Genomic DNA, 22776 nt, shown 5'->3' with positions numbered 1-22776 from the left:
GGTAAAAAGAAACAAAGAAACAAAGAAACAAAGAAACAAAGAAACAAAGAAACAAAGAAACAAAGAAACAAATAGATGAAGGTAACAAAACAAAGAAAGAAGGAAAGAAAGAAATAATGAAAGAGATGAAGGTAGAGGTAAAAAGAAAGAAAGAAAGAAATAGAAAAAGAAAGAAAGAGAAAAAGATAAAGGTAGATAGAAAGAAATAAAGAGATGAAGGTAAAAAAAGAAAGAAAGAAAGAAACCAACAAACAAAGAAACAAAGAGATGAAGGTAGAAACAAACAAAGGTAGAAAAAAGAGATTATGGGAAAGTAGAGTTTTTCAGTCAACCACAGAAGAAAAAATCATTTTACTTGAAAATCACGATGACCCTGCCCTCGTGAGGTATTTCCAGCTGTCCTCAGGGGGCACCCTGGTGCCCTCCGCCATCAGTTTGGAGACCCATTTAATAGCAAAAGATATTCTAGTACTGTGCTGCACAACCTCAATACAGCAATAATTGGCGATACTTTTGCCACCTAAGCGATTATCGATACTCATTATCGGTATCATTCATCCATCCATTTTCTGCACCGCTTATCCTCAGTAGGGCCGCGGGGGTGCTGGAGCCCCTCTATCGGTATTACAGATAATTGTATTTGAGCAAATCACGGTATACAACACAGTATCATAATTGATGTAAACAACGTGTTAGAGCAAATTCCAGGACACAAAATGGTGGACGGGGCTCATTAACGCTCATTTGTTTTCTTCTCATTTCGAAACGTTTCATGACTGCGGGTCGAGTGACAAAAACACAACATTCGGAAAAAAAAAAAAGAAAAGTACAAAGGGCTTTCCGCCCACAAGCGCTAACGAGTTGAGCCTAATTAGCCGCTAACGAGCTCGCCGGGCCGATCCCCGGAGCCTTTCGCCTTTTCCGGAGAGGAAGCGAAAACGTTTCGGGAGCCGGGGCCGGAGGAATATTGTCCGTTCTGGTCGCTCTAATAATTAACTCGCATTAACTCAATTTTGTGATGTCTTGTCGCTGCCTCGGCAACCGCTAGCTAGCCGAGCGAGACGTCAACGTAACCTCGTTGCAGAATAATTGAACGGTCTCCGGGACGTTTGATTTATTATTTTCCGTGAAAAGACGTCACGTTATTAAGGTCCGGTTCCGAGAACCCGGATTGGCAGTGATGCTAAAGGGAGAAGCAAAAACACGATAACCGTGGAAACGAGAGATACGAAGAAGTCACACTCACTTAAATCGTATGGCCATTACCGGGCGACAATCAGGACTATAAAGAAGGTGATTAAGGCGAGGAACACTTCTTCTTCTACCCCTGCTACTGGCTAACATCACTGGCTGGAGAAGGAAACAGTGAAAAAAGTGCCTGAATCACACGACTCACCGACGTTTATCTGTTTAAGGTGCGTGACACTGAAGGACGAAACAAAAGCGGCACAAACTCATAACACCTGCTAGCAAGGAGCCATAGTCTGTAGCATGTGGCTAACATCACTGGCTAAAGAAGGAAACAGTGAAAAAAGGCCAGATGCCTGAATCACACGACTCACTGACGTTCATCCGTTTAAGGTGCGTGACACTGAAGGACGAAACAAAAGCGGCACAAATCGTAACACCTGCTAGCAACGAGCCATAGTCTCTAGCCTGTTGCTAACATCAGTGGCTAGAGAATGAAACAGTGGAAAAAGGCCAGATGCCTGAATCACATGACTCACCTCCGTTCATCTTCTTAAGGTGCGTGACACTGAAGGACGAAACAAAAGCGGCACAAATCGTAATACCTGCTAGCAACGAGCCATAGTCTGTAGCCTGTTGGTAACCTCAGTGGCTAGAGAAGGAAAAAGTGAAAAAAGGCCAGATGCCTGAATCACATGACTCACCTCCGTTCATCTGTTTAAGGTGCGTGACACTGAAGGAAAAAACAAAAGCGCCACAAACTCATAACACCTGCTAGCAACGAGCCATAGTCTGCAGCCTGTTGCTAACATCAGTGGCTAGAGAATGAAACAGTGGAAAAAGGCCAGATCCCTGAATGACATGACTCACCTCCGTTCATCTGTTTAAGGTGCGTGACACTGAAAGACGAAACAAAAGCGCCACAAACTCATAACACCTGCTAGCAACGAGCCATAGCCTATAGCCAAGTGGCTAACATCACTGGCTAGAGAACGAAACAGTAAAAAAAGGCCGGATGCCAGAATCACCCGACGTTTATTTGTTTAAGGTGCGTGACACTGAAGGACGAAACAAAAGCGGCACAAACTCATAACACCTACTAGAAACTAGCCATAGTCTGTAACCTGTGGCCTACATCAGTGGCTAGAGAAGGAAACAGTGAAACCCAATGCTAACCAGTCATGCTAACGGCTATTTGAAAACGGCAACATGCTAATATGATAATTCAAAACGAATGGGTCCATTTAAAATGAGTGAATGAATGTCATTACTGTGTCATCGCACAGTGGCTAATGACAGCTTGCTAAAGATTAGATGCTAACGAGTAGATGCTAACGACTAGATGCTAGAGTCCATCCCGAACTCTCAGAATTGCCGCAGGAATTGTCTAGGTTTCAATTTATTTTTTTAGAAAATGGACAGATTATTAGCAGAGGATCTTCCAGGATTAAGATTGAGGGATCTCAAAAATAACGAAAAATCGTGAATGTTGTCCCCTTTGATTCTTTAGCATGTAGTTGTCAGCATGAATCGTTAGCATGTCGTCGTCAGCATGAAGCGTAAGCATGTAGCCATTAGTATTTCTTGTTAGCATGTAGCAATTAGCATGACTCGTTACCATGGAGCTGATAATTAGCGGAGGATCTTCCGGGATTAAGATTGAGGGATCGCCAAAATAAAGAAAAATCGTGAATGTTGTCCCCTTTGATTCTTTAGCATGTAGCCATTAGTATGTCTCGTTAGCATATAGCCATTAGCATGACTTGTTAGCATATAGCCATTAGCATGACTTGTTACCATGGAGCCGAGAATTAGCAGAGGATTTTCCGGGATTAAGATTGAGGGATTTCTGAAATAACGAAAAATCGTGAATGGTGTCCCCTTTGATTCTTTAGCATGTCGTCGTCAGCATGAATCGTTAGCATGTAGCCATTAGTATGTCTCGTTAGCATATAGCCATTAGCATGACTTGTTAGCATGTAGCCATTAGCATGACTTGTTACCATGGAGCTGAGAATTAGCAGAGGATCTTCCGGGATTAAGATTGAGGGATTTCTGAAATAACAAAAAATCGTGAATGCTGTCCCATTTGATTCTTTAGCATGTCGTCGTCAGCATGAATCGTTAGCATGTAGCCATTAGCATGACTTGTTATTATGTAGCCATTAGCATGACTCTTTACCCTGGAGCTGATAATTAGCAGAAGATCTTTTGGGATTAAGATTGAGGGATCTTTGAAATAACGAAAAATCGTGAATGTTGTCCCATTTGATTCTTTAGCATGTAGTTGTCAGCATGAATCGTTAGCATGTAGCCATGAAAATGTCTCGTTATCATATAGCAATTAGCATGACTTGTTACCATGGAGCTGAGAATTAGCGGAGGATCTTCTGGGATTAGGATTGAGGGATTTCCGAAATAACGAAAAATCGTGTGTATTGTCCCCTTTGATTCTTTAGCATTTAGTCGTCAGCATGAATCGTTAGCATGTAGCCATTAGTATGTCTCGTTAGCATGTAGCCATTAGCATGACTTGTTAGCATGTAGCTATTAGCATGACTCGTTACCATGGAGCTGAGAATTAGCAGAAGATCTTTTGGGATTAAGATTGAAAGATCTTTGAAATAACGAAAAATCGTGAATGTCGTCCCGTTTGATTCTTTAGCATGGAGTCGTCCGCATGAATCGTTAGCATGTAGCCATTAGTATGTCTCGTTAGCATATAGCCATTAGCATGACTTGTTAGCATATAGCCATTAGCATGACTTGTTACCATGGAGCCGAGAATTAGCAGAGGATTTTCCGGGATTAAGATTGAGGGATTTCTGAAATAACGAAAAATCGTGAATGGTGTCCCCTTTGATTCTTTAGCATGTCGTCGTCAGCATGAATCGTTAGCATGTAGCCATTAGTATGTCTCGTTAGCATATAGCCATTAGCATGACTTGTTAGCATGTAGCCATTAACATGACTCGTTACCATGGAGTTGATAACTAGCACAGGATCTTCCGGGATTAAGATTCAGGGATCGCCGAAATAATGAAAAATCGTGAATGTTGTCCCGTTTGATTCTTTAGCATGTAGTCGTCAGCATGAATCGTTAGCATGTAGCCATTGGCATGACTCGTTACCATGGAGCTGATAATTAACAGAGGATGTTCCGGGATTAAGATTGAGGGATCTTTGAAATAACGAAAAATCGTGAATGTTGTCCCCTTTGATTCTTTAGCATGTAGTTGTCAGCATGAATCGTTAGCATGTAGCCATTAATATGTCTCGTTATCATATAGCCATTAGCATGACTTGTTATTATGTAGCCATTAGCATGACTCTTTACCCTGGAGCTGATAATTAGCGGAGGATTTTCCGGGATTAAGATTGAAGGATCTTTGAAATAACGAAAAATCGTAAATGTTGTCCCCTTTCCCATGCAGTGAGGATGTCTTCACACACGCTTTCCACACAAACACAGGAACACACAGCCGCACTTTCCCCGGGTAAAGGTTATGGACTTGAAGAATGTTCTCATTAGTTGTTACTGTTGTTAAAGTGTGTGTGTGCCTCGACATACGTGTTGCGTGTTGTGTTTACGTGTTCGGGATAATGAGCCGCACGCTCGGCGACTAATGGCGTGACAAGACGCTCCATCACCGGGAAGCTCGACTCGCTCGCCTCGCCAGTCTCGCCCGTCTCGCTTCTTGACCCAGGTGAGCCGTGTCGGCGTTGACGATCCGTGTCCCGCAGCGGGTTCAATTCCCGGGATTCGAACTCAAAATAATAAGAAAAAGAATGCCCTCTGGACCAATTGATTGTTCTCCTATCAAAGGGCATTGAAAAAATGTCTTGCCCCTCTCTTTATCACGGTTGCCATGGCGCCCAATTGGCCCCGCCCATGTGGCGCCAGCTGCAGCTTGTTGACAGATTGGCTCCCGGTCAGTATTTAAAGTCAGTCCTGTCAGTCCCCTTTGGTCGGTCCGTCTTTTTACACGGCAAGCCCTTTTTTGCCTGTCCTGTTTTTTGCTCCTGTTAGTCTCCCGTTACGATCTGTTTTGAGCTGGACCATGTCTGCTCTCCCGTCCCGAATTACGACCCGTTTTGATCTCGACCATGTCTGTTCTCCTGTCCCGAATAACAATCCGTTTTTGATCTCGACCACGTCTACTCTCCTCTCCTGGCTATCGACTCGTTTCCGATCCCATTCACGTCGCTCTCGTTCTCGGACTGTGATCTGAACACAGAAATGGATCTTCTGTAGCGAGCAACGGCGGTGGGAAAACAGGTTAGGGACAGGAGAGCAAAAACGTGGTCGGAGTCAGAAACAGGTCTTAAGCCGGGACAGGAGAGTAGACGTGGTCGGGATCAAAAACGGGTTTTAAGTCAGGACGGGAGAGCACACGTGGTCAGGATCAAAACGGGTCGTAGCTGGAGACAGACGTCTGTTCTCCCGCCCCGAATAACGACCCGTTTTTAATCTCGACCACGTCTACTATCCTCTCCTGGCTTTCGTCTTGTTTCCGATTCCGATCACGTTTTTGCTCTTCTATCCCAGCTACTGACCCGTTTTTTCCGTTCCCGACACCGCCATCGCTTGCCACGGAAGTCCCACATCCGCGCCTGAGCAACCTACTCCCTGCGATCAGCGATCTCCGAATTGTGTGTGCAATCCTTTTCATTCTTTCCAATAAAACTTTGAGAAACGTTACGCGAGTAGGTCCTGTTTCCGTTCAGGTCTTGACACAGTTATAGAAAAAAGGCCTGGATTGGACCAAAAGAAAACTGAAACTTTAAACGTCAAGTGAACACAATATGTGGAAAGGTATAAGGTGCGTTTATAAGAACTAAGTACATTTTGTGATTTTTTTTTAAAGTAATGATGTGCTGATTAAATAATAAAAGTACCAAGAACCAGAACAGGATCAGGACCCAATCGCGTGACGTTGTCACAAAAGCTTTTTATTTTACGGGAAATGGGGAGTCATGCACGTTAGGCAGCCGGTCCGGCGTGGGAAGACAGGAAGCCAGAGACTGACGAGATTGATTCCAATTGCCCGAGTTGATATCGAACAGATGGGGTCGATACCGGACAGGACGGGACAGACAGGATTGATAACGAATCAGGATATCGAAAATAAACAGGACAAACTAGACGTGAACGACAACTGGAGAGAATAATAAACAGGACAAAAATAGACGGAAACAAAACTGGAAACCGATATTAAACAGGACAAAATAAACGGGAAAAATACTGTACAGGAAATACCAACAGGGACAGGACCGAGTCGAAACCCACGTCTTGCGGGGCAGAAGTTCTTTGACGAATGTTCTTTTTCTCTTTCGCTATTTCCTTCTTTTTTCTCTTTCTCTCTTTTTGTATTTTTATGTTTTGGTATTCTTTTGATCTTTCTTTCGCTCACTTTCTTCCTCTTGATTTCTTTCTCTTTATTTTTAGTCTCTTTCTCCTATTTTCTCCCTTTTTTTCTCCATTGTGCTTTCCCTATTTCACTCTTTCCTTTTTCATGTCTCTCTTACTTTCTCCCTCTCTCTTACTCTGCCTCCCTTGTTCTGTCAGGACCAGAACAAAAAAGGGACCCAATTGCGTTACATTTCTCTCAAGTTTTATTAAGGGAAAGAGGAAGGGCAAGTCACTCTGAATGCGGAAGTAGGTCTTCCGTGGCGAGCGATGGCGTTGTCGAGAACGGAAAAACGGGTCAGTAGCCGGGACAGGAGAGCAAAAAGTGGTCGGGGTCAGAAACGGGTTGTAAGCCGGGACGGGAGAGCAAAAAGTGGTCGGGGTCAGAAACGGGTTGTAAGCCGGGACGGGAGAGCAGACGTGGTTGGGATCAAAAACAAGTCGTAAGTTGGGACAGGAGAGCAGACGTGGTCGGGATCAAAACAGGTCGTAGCAGGAGACAGACGGGAGCAAAAACGGGACAGGTGCGAGTCAGGAGTCGAAAAAGGCTTGCCTAGTATTCACTGAGGTTCGCAGACGGACTGACAACAGGGGATTGACAGGACTGAGGCCAAATAGGGACAGGGAGCCAATCAGAACCAGCTGCGGGCGGCGCCAAATGAGCGAACAAAGCCGAGTCAAATCAGTAATCATGACATGGTCTCTCTCTCTCTCTCATTTTATCTCTCTCTCTTTCCTTTTCTTCCTTTCTTTTAAACTTACTCGTCCGGCCCCTGTGAGATTGTTTTTTCCTAGCGTGTGGCCCCCAAGCGACAATGATTTTTTCATTGATGTTGATATAATACGAAGAAAATGCCGTAAAATGGGATCAAAAAAACGTAAAGTGGGAACGGCATCCAGGGGATCTACCGCGACTCCTAAACAATTCCGATAAAATTCTCGTTTTTTTTCCGTTAGCATCGCACGTAGCGCTAGCTAGCGATCGTGGCCGACCTTTCCGATCCCGAACGAAAAGCCGATAGCGCCCGGGTTCCCGAATGAGCTTCTCTCCCCGAGGCTACACGATCAATTCTTCTTTAACTTCATTATAGCGTCCATCTTGGCTGCCCTTTGCTAACGTCGCCTCTCGTCCATCCGTCCTCCTCACCTCACTTCCATTTAGCCGACTTTATCCGACGTTCCATCCGTCTTTCCCGGCATCTTCATCAGACGTAAAAGGGGAGAACGACTCCTGGTTTCTTTTGAGTTCCGTGGCGCCTGAATTCGCAACTTAGCTTGAAAACAGGTGAGACAATAGCTTGAAGCCTCACTGGTACCTTGTCAAATTTTAGTTTTACACATTTTTCGAATAGTAGTTTGGGGACGACCAGTTCACAGCTCTAAAACCTCTGGCCAATTTTTTAGACATTGTGAAGGAGTTGTAAATGTTTGACTTCTCTTTCCCGAAGTCAATCCGTGATTGTGCACACTTGGGCGTATAAATGGTGGTTAAAATTGTATACGTATGCGTTGCGAATTTCATTGGGTAGCCAATGTGTCAGTCATCATCTGGCCAAAGTTATCCTAAGCTAACAGAGGTGATGTCTGTTTTATCGCTACAGGCCCTAAAAGGCTAATGCAAGTTGTGGTCTGTGAAAAAAGCCTTCAAAATGACCTAGTATTCCCAAGCGGTCTCCCATTCTACTACCAACCACGCCCAACCCTGCTTCGCTTCTCGATATTGGGCGTTCTTAGGGTGGTTTTGTAATGGAATGTGGATAATAACTCATGATAAGTATGTAACATTCTGGTGAAGGTCGCGGGATGACATTGTTGCTGGGGCGGACGACCTTCATCTTCATCTCTACTTTATTTGAGAAACCCTATAAAAGCCAATGTTGAACGTCTGGAACTTTGAACATGTCCCGAATGCAATAAAGCACGTTCCCTTTTTGTCATATCTCCTCGCTGCGTATATTTTGGGGCAACACCCAACGACGTTCTCTCCAAAATAAGTGGCGCCCAACTTGGAACGTGTTGTGGAATGTGGATAATAACTAATGATAAGTATGTAGGCATCTGGTGAAGGTCGTGGGATGACGTTTTTCCAAGACCTTCACGAGATATCTTAACTTTATTTGAGAACACTTTAAAAGCCAATATTAAACGTCTGGAACTTTGAACATGTCCCGAATGCAATAAAGCACGTTCCCTTTTTGTCATATCTCCTCTCTGCGTATATTTTGGGGCAACACCCAACGACGTTCTCTCCAAAATAAGTGGCGCCCAACGTGGAACAAGTTGTGGAATGTGGATAATAACAAACGATAAGTATGTAGGCATCTGGTGAAGGTTGTGGGATGACGTAGTTGCCGGGGCGGACGACCTTCACCTTCATCTTCACTTTATTTGAGAACACTATTAAAGCCAATGTTGAACGTCTGGAACTTTGAACGTGTCCCAAATGCAATAAAGCAAATTCCCTTTCTGTCATATCTCCTCTCTGCGTATATTTTGGAGCGAGGCCCAACGACGTTCTCTTCAAAAGTATTTAAATCTGTCGGCGCTACGCTACGATATGTTTTAGAGTAATTTTACAGGGATGGTTCACTGGTCAGTCCTGGATGTAACCACTCCATATATGCGTTTGTTCACTGTAATCGATCATTTAAATTTTACATTTGTTATTATCATAATCATTATTATTATTTATGTTTTTTTTTATATTCACATTCCATTTTTAGTTGATACTTGAATTTATCTTCACTTATCTTTTTTCAATTCCACCGGTCAAGACCAGAACGGAAACAGGACCCACTCGTGTAACGTTTCTCACAGTTTTATTGGGAAGAAGGGAAAGGATTGCACACACGATCGTGAGATCGCTGGTCGCGGGGAGCAGGTTGCTCGGACGCGGAAGTGGTATTTCCGTGGCGAGCGATGGCGGTGTCGGTAACGGAAAAAACGTCTCAGTAGCCGGGATAGAAGAGCAAAAACGTGATCGGGATCGGAAACAAGTCGAAAGCCAAGAGAGGAGAGTAGACGTGGTCAGGATAAAAAAAGTGGGTCGTTATTCGGGACGGGAGAACAGACGTGGTCGAGATCAAAACAGATCGTAACGGGAGACAAACAGGAGCAACAAAATGAGACAGGCGAAAAAGGACTTGCCATATAAAAACAGATTGGCAGACGGGTGCCATGGCAACCGTAAAAATATATTTATGTGGGTGGGAGGGAACCCATGCAGGCACAGGGAAAACATGCAAACTCCGCACGGAGAGTCGGCGGTAGTCGGAATTAATTCGTCCCAAACTTACCCAGACCCTATCTCCAGGGGCCCCCAAGTGAAAGTTTGGGACCCCCGCCTTACATAGTTAAGTCATTATCCATTTACCCTACACAGTGCAAAGAACTGTCAAATCTAAAACCAGCGCGTGCTCCCACCTCGGGGGGTTGCGTCGTTGCCCTCTTTTGTTTTTCAGTCTTCGGACCAAAAACGCTTTTCCTAATTATCCGTCACCGTCGTTTTTGCTCCATCAGAAGGTGTTCAAGCAGCGCCGTCCCTGTTTTATGGTCCCTTCCCTTAATGGTCTCGTTTTACTTTTTGCTTTTAAGATGCCGGGCAAAGATGGCGGAACAGTGGGAGAGGTGCAGTGTTCTTCGGTCATCATCAAAGCAAAGAAAAATAATTGTGCTTCACCGAGAATTGCAATTTATTTGGAAGGAACGCCATTAAGGAGCAATTATGAGCCGGTTGTATGCTAGCACGCTAATGCGCCCGTTTACTCTCGTACAACAAAACAGCTTGGTAGAAGGGTCCTGAACATCATTTTGCGGGCATGGACTTTCCCGATTCAGGCAAATTCCAATGTGTTAAACCACAGGTGTCAAACGTGGAGCCCGCGGGCCTCATCAGGCCCGCCAAGGGGTTTTTTGGGGCCCGTGAGACGAGAAAAAGCACAAGAAAATAATGTGTCAGGACCAGAATGGAGACAGGACCCACTCGTGTAACGTTTCTCACAGTTTTATTGGGAAGAAGGGAAAAGAGCGCATACACGATCCAGAGATGGCTGGTGGCGGGGAGTAGGTTGCTCAGACGCAAAAGTGCCGATAGATGGCGGTGTCTGGAACGGAAAAAACGGGTCAGTAGCCGGAATAGAAGAGCAAAAACGGGATCAGAAACAAGTCGAAAGCCAAGAGAGGAGAGTAGACATGGTCGATATTAGAAAATGGGTCGTCATTCGGGACGGGAGAACAGACGTGGTCGAGATCAAAACAGATCGTAGAGGGAGAAAAACGGGAACAAAAACACAGGACAGGCGAAAAAGGGCTTGCCGTGTAAAAATGGAGATTCGCAGACAGACCGACAAAAGGGGACTGACAGGACAGAGTTTAAATATTGACAGGGAGCCAATCAGTCAACAAGCTGCGGCTGGCGCCCAGGGGCGGGGCCAATTGGGCGCCATGGCAACCGTGACACAATGAGCTGCACTTTTAAGTGTGTCCACTTGATGTTGCCAAAGGCAAATGCCACTTGCAAAGCAAAACGAGCTGGATTTATTTCTCCCTGTACGTCCCTCTTCTTTTCTTTTTTCTCGTTCTCACTCCCTCTTTTTCTTTTTTTCTCACTCTGTCTCTTTATTTCTCTCTCCTTATTTCTCTCTTTACTTTTTTACCCTCTTTTTTCCTCTCTTTCTCACCCTCTCTTTTTCTCTCCCTTTGTATCCTTCACCCTCTTATCTTCTCTTACGCTTATTCATTTCTCTCTTTCTTTCTCCATAAATTTTCTTCTCTCTTTATTTCTTTCCATCTTCCTGTTTCTGTCAGTTTCTTTCACTATTTTTTAATTCTTGGAGAGTTTACTTTGATTAATTCTTTCGCCATATTGAAAGACTTTTCTTTGTATAAGTCAATCCACGATTGTGCAAAGTTTCGTGTAATAATAGTGCGTAAAAAATAGATCCCGGGTTGCATTTACGCCTTTGATTTCAATACACATTTAAAAATTGCGTACATTTATGTTGCAAGTTTTATTGGCTAACCAATATGTCAATCATCATTTCATTCGGTTACTTCTGGCCAAAGATTTCCAAAGTTAAAGGAAGCGATGCCCGCTTTGTCGACACAGGCCCCTCTAGGCTAATGCGGGCCGGGAACTGAGAAAATAGCCCGCTACTGGCCGAGAGTGGTGTCAATCAAAAGGTCAGAGGTTCCCACCTATATTGGGAATAGTTTTCGCGTCTGTTTTTTTTTTTTGAAGGGGAGTTTTGAAGGGAAAAGAACAAATTACTACGAGGAACCTCCAATGATGCGGAGATGCTTTTAGGCGGATTTGTTTTGTAAACTGTTGCCATTTTGCGGTAAATATTTTACACGGTTGGATTCAATGGGCAGTCTTGGATGTAACGACTCTGTGTTTGCGTGGATTCAACTCACGTGATGACCGACAGGGGACAAAGTTGGTGAGTTACTCCGGCTTTACAGTTTTGGGTATCTTGTTTCAGACTCATGGTGATGATTCTGTGATGAGTCGATTTTGAAATGGTCAGCATATCTCGAATCCCAAGATTTTGCGCTTTCCAATGATATGCGACATGACATATCTCAGTGACTGAAGACATCGAAGAGACACGGGCCGCGGGAACGTCAAGGGGTTAAATTTCCGAGTAATTTGCTCCTGATGTCGTATCTTAGGGAAATTACTGTAAAGAGGGGCTGACATCTCATTCCACACTGTAAAAAAAAGCCACATAACAGGAAATAACAGTCGCTCAGGGGCCAGACTATTAAACAATGGCGCCCAAAGTGTGCATGAGCGGGAGGGCTGGGGGGCTTTTAGGGGGCTCACAATTAAATTATGAAGCGGAGATGCAAGATTTGATTAGAAAACGATCAATGGGGATTTTTTTAAACCGTTTTTTTTCCCCTTTTACTAAGATTTAATCTCCTGTCCTGTTTATCAACTGGGCAATTGTAAAAAAAATAATAATAAAAAAAAAATCAGTACATTTTTTTTACCTCTGGGACCTTGAAGTCGACTATGGAGATGGGTTTCCTCAATCTTCTCTGGTTGATTAATGGTAGTCAGCAAATACAGCGACCGTGGGAGCTTTGCGATTGACGCTTTGGTGTCATTCAGTGGAAACATTTAAAGTTGCTAATCGTTGTTTGATTTTTCTCTTGTGCTTCTCTCAGCATTGTCTCATGGGCTACATAAAACAAAGGGCCACTTTTGGCCCGCAGGCCATGAGTTCGTGTCATGTCACAAACAAATAGCAGGCAAGCATCTTATATGACATCTGAGGTACGTAAGCTTCGTTTCAATGATCATCATGTTTTGCTTCTCCTTTTAGCATCACTTGGGGCCTGTAGTGGATAAATGGTTGGTTGGATCCCTTAACCACTAGGGTCGTATTGGCATTAATTTCTGTGGTGTGCCTTGGGCAAGTATAGCCTGGACAAAAATAAAATATGGTATCGGCAACCTGCCAACAAGATTCTGAACTAAAGAAAAAGAGAAACATGCATCGTGGGAAGTTGTTCAGCCAAATGCCTATTAGTGTTTTTGTGATGCGTAAGCTTTTTTTCCCATGACTATCATGTTTTGCTTCTCCTTTTAGCATCACTCGGGCCCGTAGTGAATGAATACTGGAAAAAAATAAAATATTGCGTCTGCAATTCACCAACAAGATTCTGAACTAAAGAAAAAGAGAAACAGGCATTGTGGGAAGTTGTTCACCCCAATGCCTATTGGTGTTTTTGTGCCCTGACAAAAACCAGTGGGAGACCAGCATCTTTAGTGATATCAACCAAAAGCTGACATTCATCGCATGAGACAAATGAGGTGCGTAAGCTTTTTTTCCCATGACTATCATTTTTTGCTTTTGCCTTTAGCATCACTTGGGGCCTGTAGTGAATAAATGGTTGGTTGGATCCCTTAACCACTAAGGTCGTATCAGCATTGTTTTCTGTGGTGTGCCTTGAGCAATTACAGCCTGGAAAAAAAATTGCATGGGCAACTCGCCAACAAGATTCTGAACTGTAGAAAAAGAGACAAAGGCATTGTGGGAAGTTGTTCAGCCAAATGCCTATTGGTGTTTTTGTGCTTTTTTCCCAAGACTATCATGTTTTGCTTCTCCTTTTAGTGAATAAATACTGGAGAGAAAGAAAATATTGCGTCTGCAATTCACCAACAAGATTCTGAACTGAAGAAAACAGAAACGGGCATTGTGGGAAGTGGTTCAGCCAAATGCCTATCGGTGTTTTTGTGATGCCCTGACACAAACCAATGGGAGACCAGCATCTTTTGTGATGTCAACCAATATGAGGTGCGTAAACCTTTCTTTCATGATGATCATGTTTTGCTTCTCCCTTTAGCATCACTCGTGGATTAATACAAGACAAAACAATACAGGATTCAAAGAGACAAAGGCATTGTGGGAAGCAATGCAGCCGATAGCGTATCATTCGATATCCTAAAAACGTTCTGTCGTCTCGACGGCGAGCGAGCCGGCTACAACCGGAAAAAAAACAGTTTGAAAACGTCGTCTGCGGTGCGGGTGAACCACAACGGCGATGAAAGGGACGGCAGCGGGCGGGTCGACGGCCCGATTCCCGTCTAATTGCTCGGCGGGCCAGGGTGACGGGCGCCTGCGGTTTCAGCCAATTAGGGCCGGCGTCTCACGTCCCCGCTGGAAGGTCCGACCGACGTAATTGGCCGCTGGCGTCGGACGGCGTGTCTTTGATGGGAGCGCGATCGGCAAAGATAAATTGGAGACAAAGACCCAAAAAGGGTTTATGCAGTTTTTCAACTCAATGTTCATCTTAGCACGGATAAGCTAACCGACCTGGGTTCCCCCCGGAGGACAGCTGAGGAAATACAACGCCAGTGTTGGGTCATCGTGATTTTCTAGTAAAGTGATTTCTATTGTGGTTGACTGAGTCAATTGAACCCTACTCATCTCCCTTGTTCTCTTTCTTTCGCTCTCTTTCCTTTTCTTTTTCTTTCTTTTCATCTGCTGTTCTTTTCCTCTTTCTCTTCTTCTCACTCTTCCTCTGACACTCTCTTTTCTCACGTTTGCTCTCTTGTTTTTTCCTTTATTTCTTTTTTTCCTTTTCCTTTTCTTTCTTTTCCTCTTTCACTTATTCTTCCTCTTCCTCTGACACTCTCTTTTCTCACTTTTGCTCTCTCTCTGTCCTTCTTTCAGTCTTTCTTTTTTTTCATTTTCTTTCTTTTCTTCTGCTGTTCTTATCCTCTCTCTTCTTCTCCCTCTTCCTCTTTTGTTTTTTTCTTTCTTTATTTCTTTTTTTCCTTTTCCTTTTCTTTTTCTTTCTTTTCCTCTTTCACCTATTCTTCCTCTGACACTCTCTTTTCTCACTTTTGCTCTCGCTCTGTCTTTCTTTCTTTTTTTTCCTTTTCTTTTTCTTTCTTTTCATCTGCTGTTCTTATCCTCTTTCTCTTCTTCTCCCTCTTCCTCTGACACTCTCTTTTCTCACTTTTGCTCTCTTTTATTTTTTCCTTTCTTCATTTCTTTTTTTTCTTTTCCTTTTCTTTTTCTTTCTTTTCCTCTTTCACTTATTCTTCCTCTTCCTCTGACACGCTCTTTTCTCACTTTTGCTCTCTCTCTGTCTTTCTTTCTTTTTTCCTTTTCTTTTTCTTTCTTTTCATCTGCTGTTCTTATCCTCTTTCTCTTCTTCTCCCTCTTCCTCTGACACTCTCTTTTCTCACTTTTGCTCTCTTTCTTTCTTTCTCTTTCTTTTTTCTTTCTCTGTTTCTTTTTATATTCCTCATCTTTTCTCTCTCTTACCCTCACTCTCACTCTTTTTACAATTTATTCCTCTCTCCCCCTCTCTTTTTCTTTCACATGCTGTCTTTCTGGTCTTCTCTGTTTCCCTCTCTTTTTTATTTCTCTGTCTCTCTCTATCTCATTTTCTTTCTCGCTCTCTTGATCCATTTTTTAATCTATTATTCTACTAAACTGTTCTAACATTTCTTTTTTCACTTTGAACTCAAACTTATTTCCACTAAGCAATTTTAAACATGAATCCCGGCCTAACGCAACAAAATGCCTATCAAAGTAATGACTTTTCAGTGCAACAACAAATAGAATACGAAATGCAAGAAAAAAATGCTAATGTATGGAGGGATTTTTCTAGCTTTTATTTTGAAAATCGTCAGGATTAAAACGAATTCCTGCGATCGGTAAGGGAATTTGCCTCTATGTGTTGCTTGTGCGCCACCATCTTTTTTTTCATTGAAGGATGCTAGAATTTCCTACCTTGAGAAAAAAATACTTTATTACTTTGAGTTCTGATATGAATTACTAATCCCAAGAAAATGGATTCAATGAACCAGGCCAATTGAAATAGGACACACAATTTATTAACACAGAGAATTAATGATAGGAAAAAAAGGAAAGGGGAATATGGGAGTTTTCGACAGCCGAAACGGTACGAAGGTGTAGGGGATTTTCCTAGCTTTAATTTTGACAAATTATTCTTTACTGCAATCAGTAAACAAATTTGCCTCTAGGTGTTGCTCATGCTCCACCATAAATCTTTTACTTCTCTGAAGGATGAAAAATTTCCTACACTGATGAAAACAATGAAATTACATTATTATTTTGAGTTCTTTGAGTTCTGATATGAATTACTAATCCCAAGAAAATTGAATTAATGAATCAGCCCTTTGAAATGGCACACACAATTTAAGAACACAGAGAATTAATGATAAGAAAAAAAGGAAAGGGGAAGCGCCGGAGATTTTTTTAGAGTTTTCGACCACGGAAATTTACGAGCACAAAAAGCAAGTTTCCGCTTTCATGCTAGTCAATTTGGGAAGATTCCCTTGTAGAAAAAATACTCATTCCCAAGAACCAGCAAACATGGAGTTAAATCTATAGCCGTCACCTTACTTGTGAAGAGACTTGGTTTTGTGCTACAGATGGTCGCAACGTATGTTTCACGTTCGCGCCATGCGACCGACGTGCGATGAGTCAGGCAGGTAGGAGAAAAATGGAGTGAGCTATAGATCAGCTACTCATTTTATATGGACCAAGGAGGCTTGACCAGATCATGCCTTCTTGGACGTGGTCTCAGATATCTGATTCCACCAGGATCGGATGACGGTGTTTGAAGTTCCCAAAGAATTAGGAAATTTGCGTCATGTCCTGTACTTGATAATGTCTCTCCAACTGACATAATTACGTACAGTGAGAACATTATTTTCAAAACTTCATGGTATCAGATTTCATTATGGTACATGGTGAATTGGAACGTTCGGAAACTGTCCAAAAGGGGACGCCGTCGTTCCAGTCGATTTTGTGCCGGGCTTATTTGCTCTACATGTAATTTTTTTCTCAAATTATAATGTCAATCTGGCTATCATCATATTCGTTTGATGCACATTATCAATAAAAGAATATGCAAAGCCTGTGACTGTCACTTTAGCGTGTAAACCGTGTGTAATTTTGACACAAACGTGAAACAAGACAAATGGGAAAAAGTATTAGTGTCACGGTTGCCATGGCGCCCAATTGGCCGCGCCCGTGTGCGCCAGCTGCGGCTCATTAACAGATTGGTTTTCCGTCTTTTTTAAGCTCAGTGTGCCCTCTCTCTCGCTCTCTCACTTTGTCAGTCCATCAACGAACCTCTGCCGCGCAAGACGTGGGTTCTGACTCAGTCCTGTTTTCCTGTTGGTATTTCCAGTCCAATATTGTTCCCGTTTATTTTTGTCCTGTTTAATATCGGTTTCGAGTTTCGTTCCGTTTTTTTTTTGTCCTGTTTACTATTCTCTCCAGTTTTCGTTACGTCTAGTTCGCCCTGTTTATTTTTCTATATCCTGTTTCATTATCTATCCTCTCTGTCCTGTCCGGTATCTACCCCATCTGTCCGATATCAACTCATGCAAATAGTATCGATCTCGTCGGCCTCTGGCTTCCTGTCTTTCCACGCCAGACCGCTGCCTAACATGCATGACTCCCGATTTCCCCTAAAATAAAAGGTTTGTGTGAGAACGTCACGCGTTTGGGTCCTGATCCTGTTCTAGTTCAATTAGTATAGCACACATTCACATTAAAAGAAAAACCCCGGTGCACTTTGGTTTCGCATGCCTGTACAAAGAAAGTTCTACAGTTGAAAAACAAGAAATTATAACTGCGTCACCTTTAGTTGCTCGAATAACTTTGAAAAATCGAAAATAAAAGAAGAATCCTGGCCTTTTCATTTCGAGAGCAAGCGGTAGAAAGGAAAGTACTGCTCTCACAAGGCTTTAGTGTCGAGATGTTTTTTCCACACTCCAGAACACTTATAAGAATCGGCAGCTCCACAAACACGAGGCGACTTTTAACCCACCATTCAAAGAGTTTTTTTTTTTGCTCCGTTTTGTCATAAAACTCATTTTTTAAATCCTAAATCCGTGTCGATCTTCAACTCGTATAAAAAGACAACAAAATATGTCCGACAACCAATAGCAGACAGGCGTCTAATGACAGACCTAAGTGTATCAACAGGAGACCGCGTCCCCCTCCCAGTTGCCCCGGATCATTTATACATTTCACAAACAAAGAAAAGACATTCTACTATTCCCTTATTGGCTATGTGTCATCTGTAGTTAACGTTAGTCAAGTCAAGTCAAGTCATGTTTATTTGTTTGGCCCTTAATCACAAAGAGTCTCAAAGTGCTTCACAGACCAGAGACTATTACAGACTACAGACTATTATGGCACTATGCCCTGATCTACAACCTGCATGAGGGCAAGGAAAAACTCAAAAACCTCAAGTCAAGTCATGTTTATTTGTATAGCCCTTAATCACAAAGAGTGTCAAAGTGCTGCACAGACCAGAGACTATTACAGACTACAGACTATTATGGCACTATGCCCTGATCTACAACCTGCATGAGGGCAAGGAAAAACTCAAAAACCTCAAGTCAAGTCATGTTTATTTGTATAGCCCTTAATCACAAAGAGTCTCAAAGTGCTGCACAGACCAGAGACTATTACAGACTACAGACTATTATGGCACTATGTCCTGATCTACAACCTGCATGAGGGCAAGGAAAAACTCAAAAACCTCAAGTCAAGTCATGTTTATTTGTATAGCCCTTAATCACAAAGAGTCTCAAAGTGCTGCACAGACCAGAGACTATTACAGACTACAGACTATTATGGCACTATGCCCTGATCTACAACCTGCATGAGGGCAAGGAAAAACTCAAAAACCTCAAGTCAAGTCATGTTTATTTGGATAACCCCTAATCACAAAGAGTCTCAAAGTGCTGCACAGACCAGAAACTATTACAGACTATTATAACACCATCCCCTGAACTAAAACCTACATGAGGGCAAGGTAAAACTCAAAAACCTCAAGTCAAGTCATGTTTATTTGTATAGGCCTTAATCACAAATAGTCTCAAAGTGCTGCACAGACCACAGACTATTAAAGACTACTGACTATGATGACACCATCCCCTGATCTAAAACCTACATGAGGGCAAGGAAAAACTCAAAAACCTCAAGTCAAGTCATGTTTATTTGTATGACCCTTAAAGACAAAGAGTCTCAAAGGGCTGGACAGACCACAGACTATTGCAAACTACAGACTATTATCCCTTGATCTAAAACCTACATGAGGGCAAGGAAAAACTCAAAAACCTCAACATGAGGAAAATGAAGAAACCTTGAGAAAGGACCAAGCATGAGGTCATCCCCCTTCCAGGATGACCAGGCCAAAATGGATGTTGCAATAACAAATAATACAATAATCACAATAATAATAATATAAAATAATAATAATAATACAATACAATGGAAATAAATATTCGTAATCTTAATTGAAAATTGCTGTAAATAATGAAAAAAAGCTAAACGTGCAGATGTAACGGGACCCAGGTGGATGGTCTAGTTCACAGGTGTCAAACAGGCGGCCCGCGGGCCAGATCGGGCCCGCTATGGGATTGAATCCGGCCCGCGAGACAACACTCAGAGAAGCGCAAGAGAAAAACAAGCTGCAGGCTGAAATAGGTCAACTTGATGTTGCCAAAGCCTGGTGCCTCCAACAAAGACACTGTACTTGTATTTCTTTTTCCTTCTCTCTCTCTCTCTCTCTCTCTCTCTCTTTTTTTTTCCCACCCCTTTTATCCCACTCTCTGTCTCTTTCACTCTGTGTTTTTTTTGCTCTTTGTCTCTTTCTCTCTCTCTCTGTCTTTTAACCTCTTTTGCTCTAACTTCCCTTTTTCCTTTTCTCTCTTTTCTCTCTTTTATCTTTCTTTACCCTTCGCGCTTTCTTTTCTCTTTTCTCTCCTTCTGTCTTTCTATTTCTCTTTGGATTTCTTTCTTCCTCTCCTTTTCTTTTCCCCCTCTCTCACGAGTTTTTATCTTTTGATTCTCACGATCTCTCTCTCTCTCTTCCACCCCTTTTCTCCCACTCTGTCTCTGTCGCTTTCTCTCTCCGTGTCTCTCTTTTTCTCTTCCTTTGTTGCTCTTTGTCCCTTTCTCTCTCTGTGTCTTTCAACCTCTTTTGCTCTAACTTCCTTTTTTCCTTTTCTCTCTTTTATCTTTCTTCCTACCCTTCGCGCTTTCTTTTCTCTTTTCTCTCCTTCTGTCTTTCTATTTCTCTTTGGATTTCTTTCTTCCTCTCCCTTTCTTTTCCCCCTCTCTCAAGACTTTTTATCTTTTGTTTCTCACGCTCTCTCCCTCTCTCTTTTTCTTTCTTTGTCCCGCCCTCTCTCCTTTTCCCTCCCTCTTTCTCTTTTATTTATCTTTCTTTTTCTTTCTGTTTAATCTACTAGTCCGGCCCCCGACAGAATCTTTGTTCTATCGTTTGGTCCCCCGAGTTAAAAAGAGTTTGACACCCCTCCAGCTGGTGTTACACATTTGTTTTATAAATATTTTTGTTTTTTTTTGGTTGTTGTTTTACCTCATCTGCAAAACAGATGATAAATGTCAGTCTCACACGACACCATTTATTTGTTGACATTAAAGATGATTTATTGAGCAAGCCTCATTTTCACGTCAGGTCCCTTTAACATTTAAATTCAAAATAACATTGTCAAGAATCAATCTCCAAATCACCATAACTGTACCTTCCAAAACAACTCACTTTGTGTTATATGGTAACAAAATATACATATTAACATCAAAGTCCACTTTTAAGCCAGTTTAGCATAACATAGAAGTGTTCTCGTTTGCTCGCCTCCCTGCGTCCTAGACGCATCATTTTTACTAGGGACGCATAGTGTCCAATCAACGTGCGTCCCCGGGACGCAACTTTTTTGAAACAAAATTGGCATTATTATCCGATTACTTTGTTTTTAAAGATTTACCGCACTCCAAACTTTTCGTCAGGCAGATCCGCCATTGTTGTTTTGGTCTCGCGGTTCGAGTTTTCGTCCGCACGCCGTTCCCGGCCAACGAGATCTCGTTGCTTCGAGATGACGCCATTGTTGTGGTGCTTGTGGTTGAGTGAAAAACAGTTCGTATTCGGTGAAAAATTCCACAAAATTGGTAATTTCTTCAGTGTCAATAATAAGTCGAAACATAATGTAGAAACTGATAACAACAGCAATAATTCTGGCACGGAAAAACGGCGGAGAAATTCTTCAGAAGATCGCGGAGGCAAGGAAAACACGTGTGTTGAAGTGAACGATTCTAAGAAAGAAAATAAGCAAAAGAATACTCCTAGCAAGAAAAGGACTTTTCTGCCAAAATGGACTAAATTTTATTCCTGGTGACACTCTGAGGAGGATGATAATGGATTGGACCTTGAGAAGGCATTACAACTATGGCGGGACAGCAAACCACAAAGAATATATGAACTGAAAAATCTGAAGTAATAACTGCTTTGTATAACCAATTAGCTGATGATTAAAACCGAATGAAAATATAGATTAATATAATTATTTCAGCAATATTATTTTGTATAATGTACAATATTGTTGTGAACTGAAAAACCTTGAAGTGATAACTGATAAGTGATAACTATGATGACTTTGCACCAATGCAATATTGCACAACCGTTACGATACCAACGTTATCACGACAACCCTGTATGTAACATCCCACATGCCGACATTTCTTGTGTAAATACCATGTAAATTATAACTATAGCCTTATCCCCCTTGTCTTATAACATTATCTTCTCTGTTCCTTTATCTTCTTGCTCATACCTCACTATGAATGTGTAAAACTGGAGTGTCATGCCCAATTTCGTTGTCACAATATGTTAGCCCATTTGTAGCAATGACAATAAAAGGTATATTCTATATTCTGATTTGTATTACCAATAAACTGTGATGACTAAAACTGAATGAATATATAGATTTATATTATACATTTGTCGCCGATTTAAATTTTCAACCCCGATAACACTAGCATACCTCACCCAAGGCGCTATTTGTTGCTTAGGCTAACCATTAGCATCACAGCTAACCGTTAGCATAACGGCTAACGGATGACTCACTCTTACTGTTTCACTTTTTGTAAACTTTACAGACATCACAAACAACCTTTACTAAGATATTTTCACATATTATCATCCTCACAGTAATTGTGTTACCAGTATAAACATCTCACCTGCAAAATAGATGGTAAATGACAGTCTCACACGGCGCCATTTATTTGTTGACATTAAGGATCATTTATAGAGCAAGTCTCATTCAATCACGCGAGGTCCCGCGAGACTTGGCCCTTCTCTGACCTGTGAGACTTTGCCATCTAGCGGTGATATACTGGTACTTCACTTACTTTTTTCTGCTTTACAAAACCCAATACCCTTAAAAATACTAATAAACTTCCCCTAACAGTCAAATACGGATTAAACAACATAAAAATCCCTAAATATAAAATATTAACTAGTCAGCAACCCTTGCGCCTCACAGAAAAGCTCTGAAAAAATGAAAAAGTAATCAAACAAATGAAAAAGTACTGAAAAGTGCGGAAAACAATAAAAAGTACTGAAAGGTACTTAAAGCAGTTCAAAGTATCGTCTCGAAAAAAATACAACAAATGCAAAGAAATGGAAAACAATAACAAGTACTGAGAAAAAAACTGAAAAGTACGGACAATCCTGAAAATTTACTGAAAAGTACTGAAAAAAAAAACCTAAAAATACTGAAAAGAACAGATAAGTACTGAAAAGAGCACTTTAAAGTAATGACAAGCATTACAAAGTAGTAGAAAGTACTATAAAGTATGCAAAAC

Source organism: Urocampus carinirostris, chromosome 4 (assembly GCF_059441175.1).
Source record: "Urocampus carinirostris isolate Australia breed hairy pipefish chromosome 4, RoL_Ucar_1.0, whole genome shotgun sequence".
NCBI classification, from domain to species: domain Eukaryota; kingdom Metazoa; phylum Chordata; class Actinopteri; order Syngnathiformes; family Syngnathidae; genus Urocampus; species Urocampus carinirostris.
Note: the sequence above shows the minus strand (reverse complement) of the source record.